The 17,165-nt window shown below is 58.5% G+C and overlaps 1 protein-coding gene and 1 long non-coding RNA gene across 2 annotated transcripts in view; one reads left to right on the top strand and one right to left on the bottom strand.

Moving 5' to 3' along the window:
- Positions 1 to 6,892: 6,892 nt before the first annotated feature.
- On the bottom strand, positions 6,893 to 8,393 carry LOC125615346. The gene is made up of 2 exons (XR_007345951.1): positions 8,256 to 8,393; positions 6,893 to 7,648 (listed from the first exon to the last, which is right to left on the bottom strand). It is a non-coding gene; the product is annotated as an uncharacterized LOC125615346 (long non-coding RNA).
- A 107-nt stretch (positions 8,394 to 8,500) lies between these two features.
- The window catches only part of Asb2 (ankyrin repeat and SOCS box containing 2), a 34,779-nt gene continuing 26,114 nt past the window's right edge, over positions 8,501 to 17,165 (top strand). Inside the window, exon 1 of the mRNA XM_015495075.2 lies at positions 8,501 to 8,632. The gene's annotated coding sequence lies outside the window, so the exon portion shown is untranslated. The remainder of the gene's footprint in view (positions 8,633 to 17,165) is intronic.

The raw sequence follows: 17,165 nt of genomic DNA, 5'->3' as shown, positions 1-17,165 counted from the left end.
CCGCGGCAACGAGAGAACCGGGACGTAAGGGAGGAGAAGAAAGAAGGACCTGCCCACGTTAGCCATGGGAACCTGCAAACACGTCCGAGGCGCGGAGCCCCCATCTCCCAGGGCAGCAGGAGTGGACGAAGGCCTGACCGCCTCAAGCCCTCGCCCTCCTCACCCGGTGGCAGCGCGCGCCAGGGTCCCCGAGCTTCCTGGGGGGCAGGTCTCACTGGCGCCTGCTCCAGGCCGGGTGTGTGCACGAGTGTGCCCCTGCACCCAGCAGGCGCGCGTGCCCATTGGACCTGCGCAGTGGGCAGTTATTGCGAAACCATCTGCCACGAAGCTCGAGTCCCAAGATTCACAGACTCTTCCAAAATAATTATCCCATTTTTAAATTTCTGCATTGGGAATACTTAGGCAGGCAGATTTGAATTCCCACTGGTTCCCAACTGGCATTGTGCTCTGAGAGAGCCAGGCTACGGGGACAGCAGGTTACCGCCACTCTGCAGGTTCAGAGGCGCTGAGTTCAGAGTGTAGTGCTCGTAACAGCGCCATAGTGCGGTCTTTCCTCCACTTCTCAGGGATCCAGAGAGGGGAAAAGTTGGCCCAGGTCACATGGAACTTTCCAGAAGGGCCAAGACCAGCACACGGGTCAGGCCCAAGTGCTTTCCATCATGTCAGGTGCCCCTTGCGTGTGTAGCTGTCAGTTTTCAGAACACACACGTGCGCATACGTCATGATCCAGCAGCTCACACATGTGCATCAGCAAACACACTGGGACAAGGCGGAGAACTCAGAGAATAAGGGATTTGATCTGACGTTTAATACTTTTCTGTAAAACGGATTCATGCATCGGCCATCCTGCCAGCAGCTGGATGCCCACCCTCTGTTCCTCTGGGGTGAGGCCAGGGTGGCCACAGGCACCATGGAGCACAGGTGCAGCTGATGAGGCCCCCCCAGCTTCCCCCTTTCCAGTCTAAAGAAGAACCCCCAACCTTCAAGGGGGTCACAGCGCTGCTCCTGGGTTGCTCTAACCCCGGTGAGAGGTTCCCCTGCCGGCCACCTGTGGAGTTCCTGTAGGAGGAGTGGGGGAACTGCCCCAGAGTGACAGGACAGGGCACCAGGAAGGTAAAGAGGCCCCTGGGGACGTGCCATGGCCCTCCACCCAGCCCATCTGCATGGGAGGCATCGAGAGGCAGCGACAGCCCTGCACAGGGCCAGAGCCATGGCTCCTGCCAGGCCCCACAGCTCTGCCCCCTCCAGACTCAAGGAAGGTTTCCCCTTCCTCAACAAGAGGGCTGCTCATGGGCTGTGAGACCGCCCAGCTCTTGTTCTCCATGGGACACAGGCCTTGTGGCTGGGTCTCACTGTCACTGAGACTGGGCAGGGCCAGGTGGGCCTCCGTTCCTGTCCCTAACATCAGCATATAACGCCTCCCTCTCTGGATGGCCTGGCAAGTGCCCAGACCCCAGGAGGGGTGCTGGTAAGTGAGTGCTCTGCCTGTCCCTCCCATGTCAAGGTGACAGAGTCAGGCCTCCCTCAGGACCTCGCCCGGCCCTCCATCCCGTGTTCTCAGCCCCGCCTCCCACCCAGAGCCCGGTCTCCCTTGGTGGATAGAGTTTCGGCCTTCCTTGGATGGCCAGGTCTGGCTGACCCTCTGTAACGCTACGTTGCTGGCCACTTAGGATTCCCCGAGGAGTAAGGCCCAGGGTGAAAGGCTGACAGCAGGGACCCTTTGCTGGCTGCCCCCACAGAGGCACCAGAGGGGTAGCAGCTGTGTGTCTGGCGCTGGCTCCAGAGAGGCTGGACTGGGCCTGCCCCTTCCTTCCCCTCCCCCAGCTGCAGCTAGGGCTGGAGGAGGCTGGTCCAGCTCTGCCCAGGGGCCAGGTGCTGTCACATCCAGCGGGAGATGTAGGCCCAGCCCGCAGTGACCAGTCCCCAGGGAACGCACGAGGCTGGGCCTACCACATTCTGGCCTTGTTGGGCCTTTCTGTCCAGTTGAAGGGCAACAGGATGCTCCCAGCTCGGCTCTGAACATGTTTATGTTTATGGAAAACCTGTTTCCAGCAGTTAACTGGGGCCTGTGGCCACTTGGGGTTTAATGTCGTTCCCAAGATCCCCAGGTGATTCAGGGAAGGCAAGACGCAGCCTTGGAGAGACCAAGTGACCGGGCTGGCCACCAGAGCCAGCAGCCTCTGGGACAGTCCAGCCACAGCCCATGGGCTACTTGAGCACCCATGAGTCCTGGCCCGTGGGAGACGCCTTTCCCTCCTGCAGGTGGCCTGGGGAGGAAGAAGCCGCTGGGTCCCGCGGGCAGTTTGGAATCCCACTTAATCCCCTATGACCCCTGGAGCTCTCACTTCAGCTATTGGAAGGGAAAACACCCAGAGACAGGGTGGGGGGCAGCTGGGGTCACACAGCAAGGGATCCCCAGACGCCAGGGCCCACGGGGGGCGCTGGGATTGCATGTGACAGGCCTCTTCAGCAAGGGTGGCCAATTTGCCCAGGGCTAGCCAAGCATGGCCACCAGGCCTGGACCTTTTCCCATTGGACACGCCTCCTGGGAGGAAGTGGCAGCTCACACAGGCAGTCCCAAGGATGCCATGGGCAGGGACAGGGGCTCGTGTGGAGGACACTTGGGAGAGTGTACGGGGGAGTGGGTTTAGAGCAGGGGGCTTCAAGGCCAGCTGAGGCCAAGGCTCTGCCTGTGCTGCCTGTCCTGCTCGTCTGTCCCAGGCTGGGCCGTTGGCATCTAAAGTGTCAGTCATGGCTCAGGAAGGTGCAGGCAGCTGAAAACAGCCCCGCCCCCCCCCCCCGCTTGACACCACGATTGATGTCCATCCATCTGTCTGTTGGTACTGGGAGTGGAACCCAGGGACACTTTGCCACATGGCTACATCACCAGCCCTTTTAATTTTTTATCTGGAGACAGGGTCTTGCTAAGTTGCCCAGGCCGGCCTTGAACTTGGGATTCTCTGGCCTCAGCCCCCCGCCCCAGTCCCTGGGAATACAGGCGTGTGTGGCGGCACCTGGCTCAGGTCTGCTAATTCTGATGGACATTCTTACAAGACCCTGCTGGCTGCCCCTTTGCACATATGTGCAGTATTCCAGAGAATGGCCCCGGCTCAGGAAGGCCTTGGGGGACCCAGGCACAGCAGGACGCACAGGAGGGGAGACCCCCAATGCCACCCTGAGCCAGCTGCATGGCCCATCCTTGGGCCAGTGCCTACCAGCCACTGCTGGGTGACGAACCTCATCCTAGGGTGCCCCCTCATCTGGGTGCAGGGTGCACATGAGGGTGTGGGTCAGGGTGCACTTTGACCCTCGTGGGTGGGGAGTCCAGCTTTCTCCCTGCTCACCTGGGTCCTCCCACAGCTGCCCCTTCCTCTTCCCAGGGCTTGGGGACTCTGTCTACCCTCCCCCTCCAAAGTACTGCCCAGGGCCAGGGCTCCTCTTCACCTCAGTTATTTGAAACCAAAATAAACTGATATGGAGAGGCAGCCGGGCCGGGAGCCAGGCTGCCAGGGCCCAGGGTATCGGATAGCGTTCCATCAGTGGGTCAGTCGTCCCAGGGTGCGGCACTGACCTGCGGCCAGCTCCCAGGATCCGGCTGCCCTTCCTTCTTGTGCTCTTTCCTTCCCTCCTTCCCGGAAGCGACGGCACTGTCACAGGAAAGTGTGCAGGGTCTTCATTCCCCTTGGACCCTCCTAGGGTTGGGTCTCCTAAGATGCCTCTCCAGTGCATGTGCACACATGCGCGCGCGCGCGTGCACACACACACACACACCCCTTTATTCATGGGCATTCAGATTAAAATAAACACATGAACATGGAGAGAGGTCTGGAAGGGAGAGGCCTGGGGACTCTGGGTGTGTGTGTGTGTGGCCAGAGGCCTCTCTGGGATTGACAGACAGCAGCAAGTCCCTTTCCCACTCTGTCCACACAGGGGCTGTGTGAGCCCAAGCACACCACCGTGGTTTACTGAGCACCTACTATGTGCCAGGCCGTACTGAAGGCAGTGAGCCCAGGGAGGAAGTATTCTGCTTGAGAGAGACGGGCAGTAACGCAGTGCCGATCCGTGTCATTGGGCAGAGGCGAAGAGTGAGCACCAGAGAGAAGTCAGGCTCTGTGGGGCTGGAGAACGGGGCAGGCGGGTTCTACTCAGGACCAGGAGAGATTGCCCGGGGGCCTCCCGAGTCCTGTGGGTGACCCCTTGGTGGGCCACCTTCCTCCTCCTCTGCAGGCCGGGCAGTTGTATGGCTTTTCTCTCTGCGTCTCTCCGTCTTCGGCTCCTTCCTGACTTCACACAGACCTGGAGCCTAGCGCCACCTCTGAACCTCGCGCCAAGCTGGGGACCCGGGAAAAGCTGCAGAGATGGCTGCGGCCAGGCTTTCTCGAATGTTCGCTGGAATTTGTCATCATGGACTTGCAAATTGATGCCCATCAGAATGGAGGACGTGCAACAGAGGGACGGCCAGGTGGTGTGGCTGTGGAGGAACTGGAACTCCTCCTGTTCCTGGCTGACCGGAGGCGAACGGGCACACGGGCCTCCTGAACCGCCAAACGGAACACAGGGCTAAGGGCCGACCCCGCGCTCCCCTCCCAGGTGTGTGCCGCAGGAACGGCGATGGCACTGGGTTAGAGGTTCACGGCCACACCCTTCATCGTCTCCCGAGGCTCCAGTCCACCCGCAGTAGGTGGATAAATTGTCACCTAGTCATAGTGAGACATCCACGCAGAGATCACAGCGAACCCTCCACAGCTAGGTGGACCCACGCAGGCAAATCTCCCTGTGTCCTGTGGAATGAAAGAGGACGCAGGATTCATCCACATGAGTTCAAAACAACAGCGCCCAGGGACCGGTGGGGTGGCCGAGCCCGGGGGTGGGACAAAAGGGCAGCTGCCGGGTGATTGAAATACTCTCTTTTTGATTCAGATGCTGGAGTATCCAGTTGGTGAAGATGTGTTGAGCTCTACTGGGGGTCTGTTAAGCTTTTAATAAAAAAATTAAAAACCAGTGCTGTGTGGGCCTGGATGAGTTAGGTCAGAGTCTCTGGGGTAGATGCGGGCGCAGGTACGGTTAGTACAACTCTAACAGGTACGCAGGGCTGGCCCTCACCGAGTGAGCCTGACTTGCTCATTTTGGAGATGAACAACTGCAGTTCAGAGAGGGAGGTGACAGGCTCGAGGACAGAGCAGGGCAGCACGATGGCCAGGCCTGGATCCTAGCACAGTTCTTTCTATGGCCGTACTGTTCACCTTCTCCATTGAATCAGTGCCCAGAGACCGTCCCTGCCTCTATCTGAGAGAGCTTGAATTTTAGGAGACTGGCGTCTGATTCTATGGACCATGGTTCCCACTGGCCTAGTTTTCAATGTATGAGTTATTTTGTGCCTTATTTGCTGGGTGGCCTGAGAGAAGGCACAGCACCTCTCTGGACCTCAACTGGGAAATGAGGGCTCTGGACACCAGAACAGCCAAGAGCTCTTTCAGTTGGAAAGATCACAACTGAGACATAGTCTAAGCTAAGCCTATGGTCTGAGAAGTTCAGGAACTTGGAAAAGATTTAGGATTGCATTCTCCCATAAACAGGCAAAAAAAAAAAAAAAAAATCCCCAAACCAAACTAGATTGAATCTTTTTCTCCATGGAAATGAAGACAAGTGGAAATTTGAGGAAGCCCAGGCTCTCCCACTGTGACCCCCTCAGGAGAGCGGTGTGGGAAAGAGTGACAGCTGATTCTCAGCGAACGTTTGATGAAAGGTCTGGTTCCTGCATATGTCCAATGTCCCTGTCCTCAGTGGCATAAAACAGCCATTTATTATGACATTGTGCTGTTGATTAACACAATATCCCTTCACGATGGGAGTGAGCATGGGGTCCTGGATCTGGGTGGTTCTGGGCAGGGGCCCAGGGTGGCCCTCCACCTCCTGGAACATCTCTGAGTGGCCTGTGGTTGGTCCCTCCTGTGGAAAGGCTCGGCTCTCGTGTGGCCCAGTGAAGGAGACGGTGCTGGGGGTCGGGGCTCGAGGCTCAGACCTTGGCTCTGCCCCAGTGACAAACTTGATGTCCTCCTCTGGACACTGGGCCTCGTGCATGAGTCCTGTGCCCTGAGAGCAGAAGTCCGAGTCTCCGATGGGGAGAGAAGGAGAAAGATCCCAGCAAGGTTAATCCCAGTATGCGCACCTGGAGAGACCCTTCACGCTTGGGATGCTGGCCCCATCTGAAACCCCAGCCAGGTGCACATGGACCCTGAGCAGGTGCGTGTGCAGTGGGAAGCGGTGATGCTAGACTCCTTGGTATGGGGGCAGGGGGCAGAGGGCAGAGGGCAGAGGGCAGAGGGAGTGCTGTCCGCCAGTCTGCAGGATACGTGTGTGTTGGGCGTTCTCCCAGCAGGTTCTTTTCCTAAGGGATCCGAAACACAGAAGCCTCTTCCCTAGGGAATTTTCCCACGCTGCCCCAATATTTACACTGCCCTTTACGTGGCGCACAGAGCTGTGGCTGAAAGCACAGGGTTTTGCGTGAGGCCTAAGGCATTTCAAGGGCCAAACAGTCATGAATCAATTGTGGGACTGACAGGCTGCTTCTGAGCCTCAGTTTCCCCAGCTGTGAAATGGGGCAATGGTAGCCCCTACTTGGAGGTTTTTCACAAGTGCAGCAGAACAATGTTCATAGTTTGATCAGTGAGCCCAGCCAAACCCTGCCCTGCTGTACACCCCTGGGGTTTCCTGTCCCCAAGACTCTCCACACACAACTTGAATTCTTGATTTTCTCCCTCCTTCCCTTCCTTCCTCCCTCCCTCCCTCCCTTCCTTTCTTCCTTCCTTCCTTCCTTCCTTTCTTTTTTCTACCAGAGATTGAACTCAGGGGCACTCAACCACTGAGCCACACCTCCAGCCCTTTTTTTATGTTTTATTTAGAGACAGGGTCTCGCTGAGTTGCTCAGGGCCTCGATAAGTTGCTGAGGCTGGTCTTGAACTTGTGATCCTCCTGCCTCAGCCTCCTGAGCTGTGGGATTTCAGGGGTGCCCCACTGTGCCCGGCTGGGTTCTTGATTTTCAAATGCTGAGTTCAGGAGTGAGACAGGAAGGTTTGAAGGCCAAGTTTCTCCAGCTCTCTTGATATGAGAAGTTTGTACTGAGAGGGCAAAGCAGGGGGCAGCCTAACGGGGGCCTGGGAGGTGACCCAGGCCCACCCTCCCCAGGTCAAATCTGCAGAGGGTGTTGGTGGTAGTCGGTGAGCAGAGGAAATTGTGTTTCACCTCCAGGAAGGAGCCCCAGGAAGCAGCAAGATGCAGAGAGATGTCTCCAGTCTAAGCTGGTCTTGGTCTTAGCCCCAGGAGAATCTGCAAACAGTACGGAGCCCCTCCCCACCCTGCCACAGCACGTGGTCTGGAAGGATGCGCTTGAGATGACCTCCAGACTGTCCCAGCTAGGGTGGTACACAACACAGCAGGTGCCGGAGTAGCTGGGAGACATCCCGGGCACTGATGATGCCCCTCCCATCCTTGGCGAACCTTGGCTCAGCCCTGGACACCTGGCATCTGAGATTTATCTCCTCGTGGAACATGGGAAGTGAGGGTCGCGGCATCCCAAACTTTCCTGAGTTTGAGTCGAGGAGGAGTCTGATGGTTGTCCTAAATCCCATGTCCTCCAAGAGGAAGGGGGCTTTGAAATGGAAATCATTTTCCACTCAGAGGAGGAGACCATGGCACCTCTGGGCCCCCACTTCTGGGGCCTGTGATCTGACTTGCCTGGGGCCCTGTGAGTGCCTGGCAGTGCCTGGGCACATCCTGGATGCTTCGTGGGTGGCCATGTGTGCCATCCCCCTGCCTCAGGGATGGCAGTGTCCCCCAGGCCTGGAGGGAGGGGTCCTTCTGGCCTATGAGTCTCTGCCCAGAGCTCGCCCACATGATTTTATGTGTGGTGACTGCTTAGTTAGTGTCCTACCCTTTATCCCCTGCCCCCTCCACAGTGTCCAGCAACAGGACACCCTGTGTCTCCGAACACCAGGCTGTGCCATCTGCACTGACCCTTCGTTTCCCAGAGGCCTTCGGTGCCGACTTCTCAGCCCCTTCTCTTCCCTCAGCCGCCCCTCCAGCCGTCCCCTGTGTTGTGGGCCACCCTAGCTGGGACAGTCTGGAGGCCATCTCTTCTCCCTGGCTCTTGCCTCTTTCCCAATTCCCTCTCTCGTTCTCTTTCCCTGCTTCTCTGGGGCTCACCCTCTGCATCTCTCTCCTCTCTCGCTCCCTCCTGGGTAGTTCCAGAAACATACCCATATATGGCCTCCATGTCAAGGATCACAACTGGTGACATCACGTGAGGGCCCACGTTCCGAGATGCTCTCCCAAGTGAGAGTCCGGCTCTAATCCACCCGGAGGATCGGAAGGGGCCCTGCAGCTTCCTCTGTGCCGTCTTCGAACAGGAAATCTGAGATTCGGAGCACCGTATAGCTTGGCTCGCCATCAGTGGTCATGCGGTGGGCCCGAAATAAACTCCCTGCTTCAAAGGAGCGCGTCACCCAGCTGCCTGGCACAGCAGCCCAAAGCGCAGGGCCAGGGCAGAGGGACAGCTCTGGGCTCTGAAATTCTCACACTCTCAGGAGAGCTCTGTCCACCGCCCCTGGGCGAGTCCCTGGTTCCGGTCTAACAGGTAACGCAGCCCCACCTCCCCTGCCCGTGGGGACCTGCCAGCTGTCCTGCAGTGGGACCTCTGGTTGCTCTGTCTGCTCCAGTTCTCTGGAGTCCTGCGGCCCCTTGGGGACTTTCATTTGGGGTCTGGGTGACAGAGAACTGGCAACTTGCATGTACTTATCCGTTCTTCTGAAGGACTCCTGCTTAGCTGGGCACTCTGCTGTGACCGTCTAGAACTAGAATGCAAAAGGGGCTGTCACTGATGCTACTGTTGGGTCCCCGGTCTCGGGCAATATCTGTGTCTGACAAATGTCTTTGGGAATGGTCTCAGGTCAGGTGAACAAACAGATGCTTTCACGCAGGGGACTCCGGTGAGCGCAGCCTCCCCGAGGGCTTGTGCGTGCGCAGGAGTTTGGGGTCCTGAGTAACCGAGGTGCCGTGGGCTCCACCTGCAGCCTCTTGGGGTTCAGGAGAGGAAACAGGGAGGGGGGTTCTCCAGGTGGGGTTCACAGCTGGGGGTAGGGAAGCGAGCAGACTCCTTACATGTGCACATCCACGCACGCACGAGGGCACGTTTAAAGAGGTGACGTCCTTCGGAAGGACAGGGGGATGTCATGGGGTGGGGTGAGGGGCCAGGTGTGGGAGCAGCCGGGACAAAGCAGACTAGACAGTGGCCTGATGATGGTGGGAGGGGCGCTGCAGGGAGGCCAAGCGGGCAGATGGAACATGCTCTAGAAGTTCTCTGTGTCTCTAGGTCTCTCCCCTCAACACCATCTTCTAGAAGTGTTTGAGCAGAGCAGAGGAGGGTGGATCTGACCAGGCCTCTCCGGGGAAGGCAGGGGGTGGACGGGCTCGAGGAGTGGGAGGCAGCAACGGAGGGGAGGGGAGGTAATGTCAGGGGCTGCTGGCTGAGGCCCTGGGCAGGGCAGGAGGGACCCTCCCTGAAGGAAAAGCCCCTCTCTTGAGGGGAGGCTTCAGGGAATTCGAGGGGGTCCAGCCAGCTGGGACGAGCTGCGCGGCCTCCTCCAGGGGCTGCAGGGACCCCTCAGTGCCACCCAACCTGCTTCCTCTGTGCACAGACAGGCCAGGGCGGGGGGCCTCCTGGCAGCACGGGGTGGGAGCCGCCATCATGCACCCATGGCGATGTTAGAATGAGGAATAGCGCCAGCGGTGCCAGGAGCGGCCACTGGGCACAGAGGACGACCAGGCAGCGGCCCAGGCACTTGTGGTGAATCCTCTTGTTGACTCTTCTCAAAGTCGCCAGGAGCTAGAGATGATTGCTGCTCCCATTTTTCAGATTTGGAAACAGAGGTTATGAGAGGGTGAGTCTTGCCCGAGGCTGGACAGCTACAAGGTATTGGAGGCAGGATTCGAACTCTGGCCTCTGAGCCTCCAGGGCCTACCTTCTAAATCACCACCTCCTCTGGCCTCTCTGGGGGCCGGGGCAGTGGGAATCAGCACCTTCGTGCCCCCAGCTGAAATGTCCCTGGCACTGCCCCGGCATCATGAGGTGCCCATATATCGAGCACAGGCAGGACCTAAAAGAGCCTTTCAGAAGGAGGCACAAAAATACCCCAGGCCCGCCCAATGGCCTTCCACTTGAGCTGCCAAGGCCAGGCTGCCTGGAGGTGGCGGCTGTCACAGAGTTCTCTGCATCTCTAGGTCCCTCCCCTCAACACCATCTTCTGGAATAATCAGTGCTCAGGAATATAAACGGAGTCCACGTGCTTGGGGTGGACACGGAGGCTGGAGGAGCCGGTGGTGAAGTAGTCGCCGGATTCCTAACCCGAGTTCCTGTTCGGGCTTTATTTTAAAGAAAGGAACACAGGACAGGAAAGGTAGGAGGAGAGAGGAGAGAGGGAAAGCAGGGAGAAGAGAAGGAAAGATCCAAACCCAGAGGGGGGAGGGGAGAGGACAGGAAGGGGCCTCAGCTTTGGGGAGGGGTCTAGCTTAGAAGATTCCCGGCCAGGCCTGCGCTGGGGTGCTGGGAGGGCTCTCCTGCCTCGCCTGAGCCTTCCCACCTGCTCCCAGGCCCCTGTGTCCTGCCACCCAGGGGGCCAGGAAGAGGGTCCAGAGCCTCGCGCTGCCCATGGACAGAACAAGGCCAGGCAGGGCACTTGGGCTGGGGAGCTGGAAGGGGTGGGCACAGCCACTGTTGTTATTGGAGGCTCAGAGGTGGACGGGCCAGCCCCGCCCACCCATCTCTGCCACCCCTGGCCGCTGGCATAGCTGGCAGAGCCTGGCATTCCTAGAGCCGTGGCAGAAACTGGGTCAGGGGCCTGGAATGCTGTGTCCAGCACTGAATGTGTCTGAGCCACACTGATGGGTCTGGCTGCAGGGAGGACAGGGGCCTGGGACGAGGGCCAGTCCCTGCAGGGCCAGGAGGCAGGGAAGGGCCCCTCCACCCAGGAGGCTGAGAGGAAGGTGACCTGCAGGCCTGTTGCTCAACGGCGTGGGCCCAGAGAAACAGGACGGAAACTTGGCGGCCACCCATGTCTTCCACATGCTGCTCCCGGGCACCGCCTGAGGCTGTGGCTCTGTGCAGGACACAGAAAAGAGACTTTCTCATGGTTTTATTTATTCCCTCTCTCCTCTGGCTCTCTCTCTGGGCAGCTTCCTGGGTTCCTGGCAGGCCAATAAACAAACAAGCCACCTAGCTCTCTGTCAGGGTCCCAGACTCCGCGGAGGGCCACCCAGCTTTGGGTGAGCAAGGGGAAGCCAAGGGCGCTCCATTCGGCTGGAGCCTTGGCCTCAGTTTCCCCTTCTGTACAATGGGCGGGGCCTGGGTCGTGCTGGAGTGGGAGCGGAGCCAGGTTTGGACAGGTTTGGGTCTGGCTGGTCCACCTCGGGCTGGGTGCACCCTCTCTCGGTGCCTCAGTTTCTCTCCATACAAAGGACAAAGGGACCTGGCATGGTGGGGTCTGCAGCCTGAGTAGAGTCCTGGGTCCTCTGGTGACTCTGGCCCACCTTCTTCTTCCAAGGCCTGGCATCCAAAGCCAGCGTGCAAGAGTCTTCCATCGGCCACTGGGAGGGCATGTTAGGTTCTTCAGTAGCAGTGAGGCCCTGGACAGAGGCCTGTCAGCTCTGGCCCCTGCCAAGGCCACCCGGGACTTTGACTGGAGCCCTTCCTGGGGGCCGAGGGCTGGGGGGCCCTGTCCTCTACCAGGGCAGAAACCTCCTGTGGGGCGAGGTTTAGGGTCAAGTGACTAACCCCTTGCCATGTTCAGAGGGTCAGATGAAAAGAGGGACCAGCAGATGCAGTCGGAGCCCCTCTGCCCCTTACATTCTGCACCTCTGTCTCCCCATCTGCACATGAGAAGCTGATGCTCCCGGGTACTGAGAGGTCAAAGGCTTCCGCCCAAGGCAGCAGCTAGGACCCTGCCAGGGACCCACAGGTACCAGCATATTTTTTATTGTTTAGGCGTTAAAGCAAAGGGACCCAGGACCTGGCTGTCTACATCCACAGTCCCAACTGGAAGGACCCCTCTGGTCTGGGGCTGGTGGATTAGAAAGATGGGTTTTGACAGCAGGACGGGGCACTGAACAGAACAGGGCTGGTACTGGGGCCAAGGACAGCCGTGGCGATTCCCCTCCTCCTCCTGTGTCCCCAGGTAGCCCAAGCAGCCAGCTCTCAGGACTGCCTCTGGCTAGGGCCACGTGACTTTTGAGAGACCCTGAAAATCCTGCAACTGATCTGCAGATGGCATGTCTGATGTGTATCGTGTATATTCATCCTTTGGTATCTGTGGGGCGTTGGTTTCAGGACCTCCCGGCAGATATCCAAATCTGGGGAAAAGTCTCCTGTATGAGACGTCAGGGTGTCTGCCCAGATCCTTGTGGATCCTCGGACACCCCCCACCATCTCCAGGTGACCCGTGATGGTGCATTCAACCTGGACGCTACGTGAATAGTTGTTATGTGTGTTGCTCACAGAATAATAACAGGGAAAAAGTCAGTGCATGTTCAGAGTCGTTGGAACAATTCTTTTTCTTGGATATTCCTGATCCATGTTGTTTAAATGCCTGGACACGGAACCCACAAACATAGAGGAGGACTGAATAAATATTATATAAGGAATTATGTTATATGGTAGATGGCTCAAGCTGCAAACATACGTAGGAGCATAAATCACTATATATACATGTGTGTATATAATATCCATTCATCTTCAGTCTTTTAAACGTATATGTGTGTGTGTGTGTGTGTGTGTATGTATATATATATCCATTCTCCAATTTGGCTCCAGCCTTTACTTAAATCTTCAAAAACAGCTGAAAGCTGCGGTTAGCTACCTGAGATGAGAGCCGGAAGTCAGGCACACTGCCCTCTCTCCCTGCCACTTTCTCCCTGGGTGTCCTCCGTCTTCCCATCTGCAGGATGGGGGCAACACCACCTTCTCATGGAATCGTGCAGGGAAGGCCACGGCAACCCGCTCACTGCTACCATTTCTGAGGGTGGCAAGTGGCTCTGAACCCTGGGCCCTGCCTTCACTGGAGGCCCCGCACACTTAGGTACCCTGTACCGCTAAGGGACCACGGGCTCCCTGAGAGGCCCGTCTTGTCATTGTAAGTGGTGGCCTCATGCAGAAATCCAGGCCCAGGATTGAGAGGCGTGGGGTGGACCAGGTCCTTCCAAAGTTCCAGGGCAGCAGATCCTGAGCGCAGGAGGGTGGAGGGGGCAGGAGGACCCTCGGACAGGTGCAGCCTATACTCAGGCAGGCTCCAGGGAGGTGGCGTGCTTTCCCAGCTCCCCCATCCCTGACCTTGTGCCTGACCTTGGGACCTGTGGCCTGGGAGACACGGTCCCTGCTGTCCAAGGAAGGCCTTGGAGCTGGCTCCAGCTCGGCTTGTTTTCTGTGAGGAGAGCCCAGGAGAATCCCACCCTCACTCAGCCTCCCTGAAGGCTGCCATGGGCTGGCTGTGCAGCCTCCAGGCAGGGACGGTTTGACCCTTGTCACCTGCTTTCTGGGGTCAGGGCAGAGAGTCGCTGCACCTTGGGGGCCATTAGGGGCGTTATGCTGCTCACACTGTGAGCTCACCTCCTCTGAAAACAGCTGCCAGATGCTACTATTGTCTCCACAGGTGGCAAAGCGAGGCAGGGTGTCGGCGACCTGCTGTCCCTCATGCAGCCAGTAGATGGCAGAGCAGGGCTGGACTCTGGGCAGTGGGGCACCAGGCCACACGGTCATGGCCACCCTGCCAGGTGAAGGGTGGCCTCCGCAGGCGTGATCCTCATCATGACTCCATGGTTTACTCACGGTCCACCCAGCAGCTATTGAACACCCACAGTGTACCTGGCCTTGGGTAGGTCCTAGGGTCACACACAAAGGTGACGCCGTCCTGCTCTGCAGAAATTTCTGGATCCTAGAGGGAGGCAGGCCCACTGCCGGCAGCCAGAGCAGCAGGACATGAGGAGCCCTTGGACACACGCCTCTGAGGAGGCCGATCCACCCTGGGCCCCGGGGCGCTGGCCCTTCCCGCTGAGGCCCTGGCCTCTGGCTCCTTGGGCAGGTCGCCACCTCCAGCCTCCTCTGGTACAAAATGAAGACTCAGCAACTGTCACCATGAGGGGAGGCAGAGTCGCAGGGGAGGTGAGTGTGAGTGCCCAGGCTATGGCAGGGGGGACGCTCCTCCTCACGGTCCTCTGTAGCTAGGGCTGGTGGCACATTCCAGGGACACCCTGAGGACGTCTCCTGGGGCCACTGGAGCTGCTGCACGGGCAGGTCGTGAAGCCTCATGTGGAGTCAGCTCCAGGGTCGTCCAGGTCCCCGGTCCCTAGCTGCAGGCGCCCTGGACTGTCCATTTCTCCATCTGTGAAACGGGCACCTGTCTCTGGAGAGGGTGGCTCCTGGTGATGGACCCCGTGGTGCTTTGCCCCTCCCCCGGCCTCAGTTTACCCGGCTCTTTATGCTGCACGGCTCGGTTTCTAAGGCCCTGCTGAGGCTGGCCTCCTTCCAGCCCCGAGTCCCGGCCAGTGGCCAGGGGGAACCCCTGGGAGGCAGATTGGGATTAAAATAGCCCTTTCCCAGGGCAAGCGGGCGCGCAGTGAGTGCTGCCCCCAAGCCAGGGGCCAGCAGGGGGTGCTCAGGGCTGGCCGGTCCTTCCAGGAGTTCCGGTCACCTTCTTGCAGCACCCAAGTGTGGACTGCAGGGCCCCCACTTCCCCTGGGGGCGGATAGCTCCCATGGGGTTCCTTGAATAACATGTGAGGTGGTCAGAACGGCTCCTGGGCCCTCCGTGGCCACTGCTCTTCCAAGGGGGGGGCCTCGGTTTCTGCCTCTGTGAAATGGGTGGAGAAGCAGGACCCTGGCAGGGCTGTGGCTGGGATTAGAAACCCGCACTGAACGATGGTTCTTCCTCCTCTCCTCCAGCTCTGGCCGGGCCTGGCCCTGGCCGTGGGGCTGGGCTCCCTGGATGGGGCCGGTGTGCGCGGTTGTTAGAGCCTCGGGGGAGGAGGTCATTCCCCAGACGTCCCACCAGAAAACAGGCTGAGGGACATGGCTGGGAGAGGGGCAGAGGTGGCGTGCACACTGCAGCCATCCTGGGTACCCAATCCTCCCCAGCAGACCTCTGCCTGTGGGTCCAGGCTGCAGGGCCTGGGGTGGGGCTGTGGGTCCCGTTAACCGCGGCTCCCCCCACAAGCCACCTACACACTGCTTTGCTCCTGCATGTCTCCCTCGGCCGGTGGAAGCAGCTCACCTTCCTTCCACGAACCAGGGGACTGGAACCAGGAGGTGACTTGCCCAAGGTCACACAGCTAGCAAATAGCAGAATTGAAAGTAGCCCTAGGGTGGCTGGTATCAAGCCCTCCATCCGTCCACCTTTACCTGCTTCCCTGTTCCAGTGTCCCACGCTAAGCTCTGGTTTGCGGAGGGCATGTCGAACAGGTCACCTTAGAACCAAAGAGCCCTGGAAAACTTGTAGCCTGGAGTCTTCTTTTTGCAATGGGAAAGCTGAGCCCCAGAGAGGGACAGGGAGTTAGCCAAGGTCACACAGCATCCTTGCACTGGAATGGAGATCATAGCTCAGTCCCTGACTCTTGGTCCGCGTTCTTCCCTCTTGCCCTCCACTTTTAACGGACACCTTCGCATGGGACCCCACGATGCTGTGGCACTGGACATTGACACTTCTGCTTAGTTCAGTGGCACCTGGACCAAGGCCCTGCCCTGCCCCGGGGGTGGGTAAAAGCAGACCCCAGCTCTGGAGAGATCAGGGCGTCTTCCTGTTGCTGGGCCGAGCACCGTCCCCACCCGCTGAAGGCAGATCTGGCCGCCTCAGACCTTGCAGGGGCCTCGGCCTCACAGAGGCCGGGAAGAGGCTGGGGCCAGGCCCAGGCCAGAGGCTGGGGGACCCGCGGGCTGCACAGGTGGCCCCGCAGGGTGGGAGTGCCCGAGGGCAGGCTCCAGACCACCCTGCCTTTTGACAGATGGTAAAATGGGGACCTGAAAGAGGAAGTGGGAGCTTGTGGCCGATTGGAAACGCTGACCCCGGCCTCTCGCTTCCCAGCCTGGACTTCTTCACAATAAACAAAAACGGCTGCTGAAATCGCTTTAAAAACTAATCAAGACCAAGCACCAGGTATAAGGTGACTCTGAGGTCTCGCTGCCCCTGGCAGTCCCCATGTGGGATGCAGAGCTGCCTCCTGACGTTGACCTAGAGCAGTGGCTCCCAGCCCCGGCCGCAGGCTAGACCCCCACAGACCCCAAACCCTGCTGGGCCTGGCTCCAGTTCCCAAGGCCTGAGCTCATTGGTCTGGGGTAAGACCAGAGCCTTGGCTAAAACTCTTGAGAGTCTCTCAGTCAGGCCTAAGAACCATTTCAACAGCACATAACAGAAAACTCAACTAATACTGGCTAAACCTCCAGAACTTCCAATCTTTATCTAACAAATAGGCTGGAGTGGGCATACCCAGAATTGGTTCTGTAGCTCAATGACTGTGAAGAACCCAGAAGCTGTCAAGAACCCAGAAGACTGTCAAACTCATTTTATCATTCTCTGTCAAACTCGTGGTCACAAGAAGGCTACCACTGCTCCAAGAATCAAGTCCTCCAGGTCAAATACAGGGACTGGGCCTAGGAGTCATTTTCTTCCCTACCTCTCTTGTTTTGTTAGGGAAGAAAGTCCTTCCTGGGAACATCCCAGCAGAATTTCCGCACAGCTCCTTGAACAAAACTAGGCTACGATCCCGCTGCTAGAAGAGTCACTGACCAAGAGGGTGGGATTGTCCCAACTGTCTTGGAACAATCGTGATTCATCCATGGGACTGGGGACACTGCTACCTGCACAGAGCCAGGTTCTGCTCTCAGGGGAAATGGCCATTGATGGGCTCTGCCACACCCTCTGGTAGTGGAGGCCTTTGCTGAGATGAATCATGGACTTTAAGCTCCTCACCTAAGGTGCTGGCTTTAAGAGCGTCCAGGCTCAAGCCACACTTAAGCTCACAAGGAGAAAATGTCTGCTTTGCAGAAGATTCTAGTAGGCTTCCCAGAAGAGGGGCGCAGCCTCGGCCTGGAGAAGTGAGGAGCCCGGCAGTTCTGAAGGCCAGGGGTGCGGG

The sequence above is a fragment of the Marmota marmota genome, unplaced genomic scaffold (genome assembly GCF_001458135.2).
Source record: "Marmota marmota marmota unplaced genomic scaffold, marMar, whole genome shotgun sequence".
NCBI lineage: Eukaryota > Metazoa > Chordata > Mammalia > Rodentia > Sciuridae > Marmota > Marmota marmota.
This window is presented reverse-complemented; position numbering and strand designations above follow the sequence as displayed.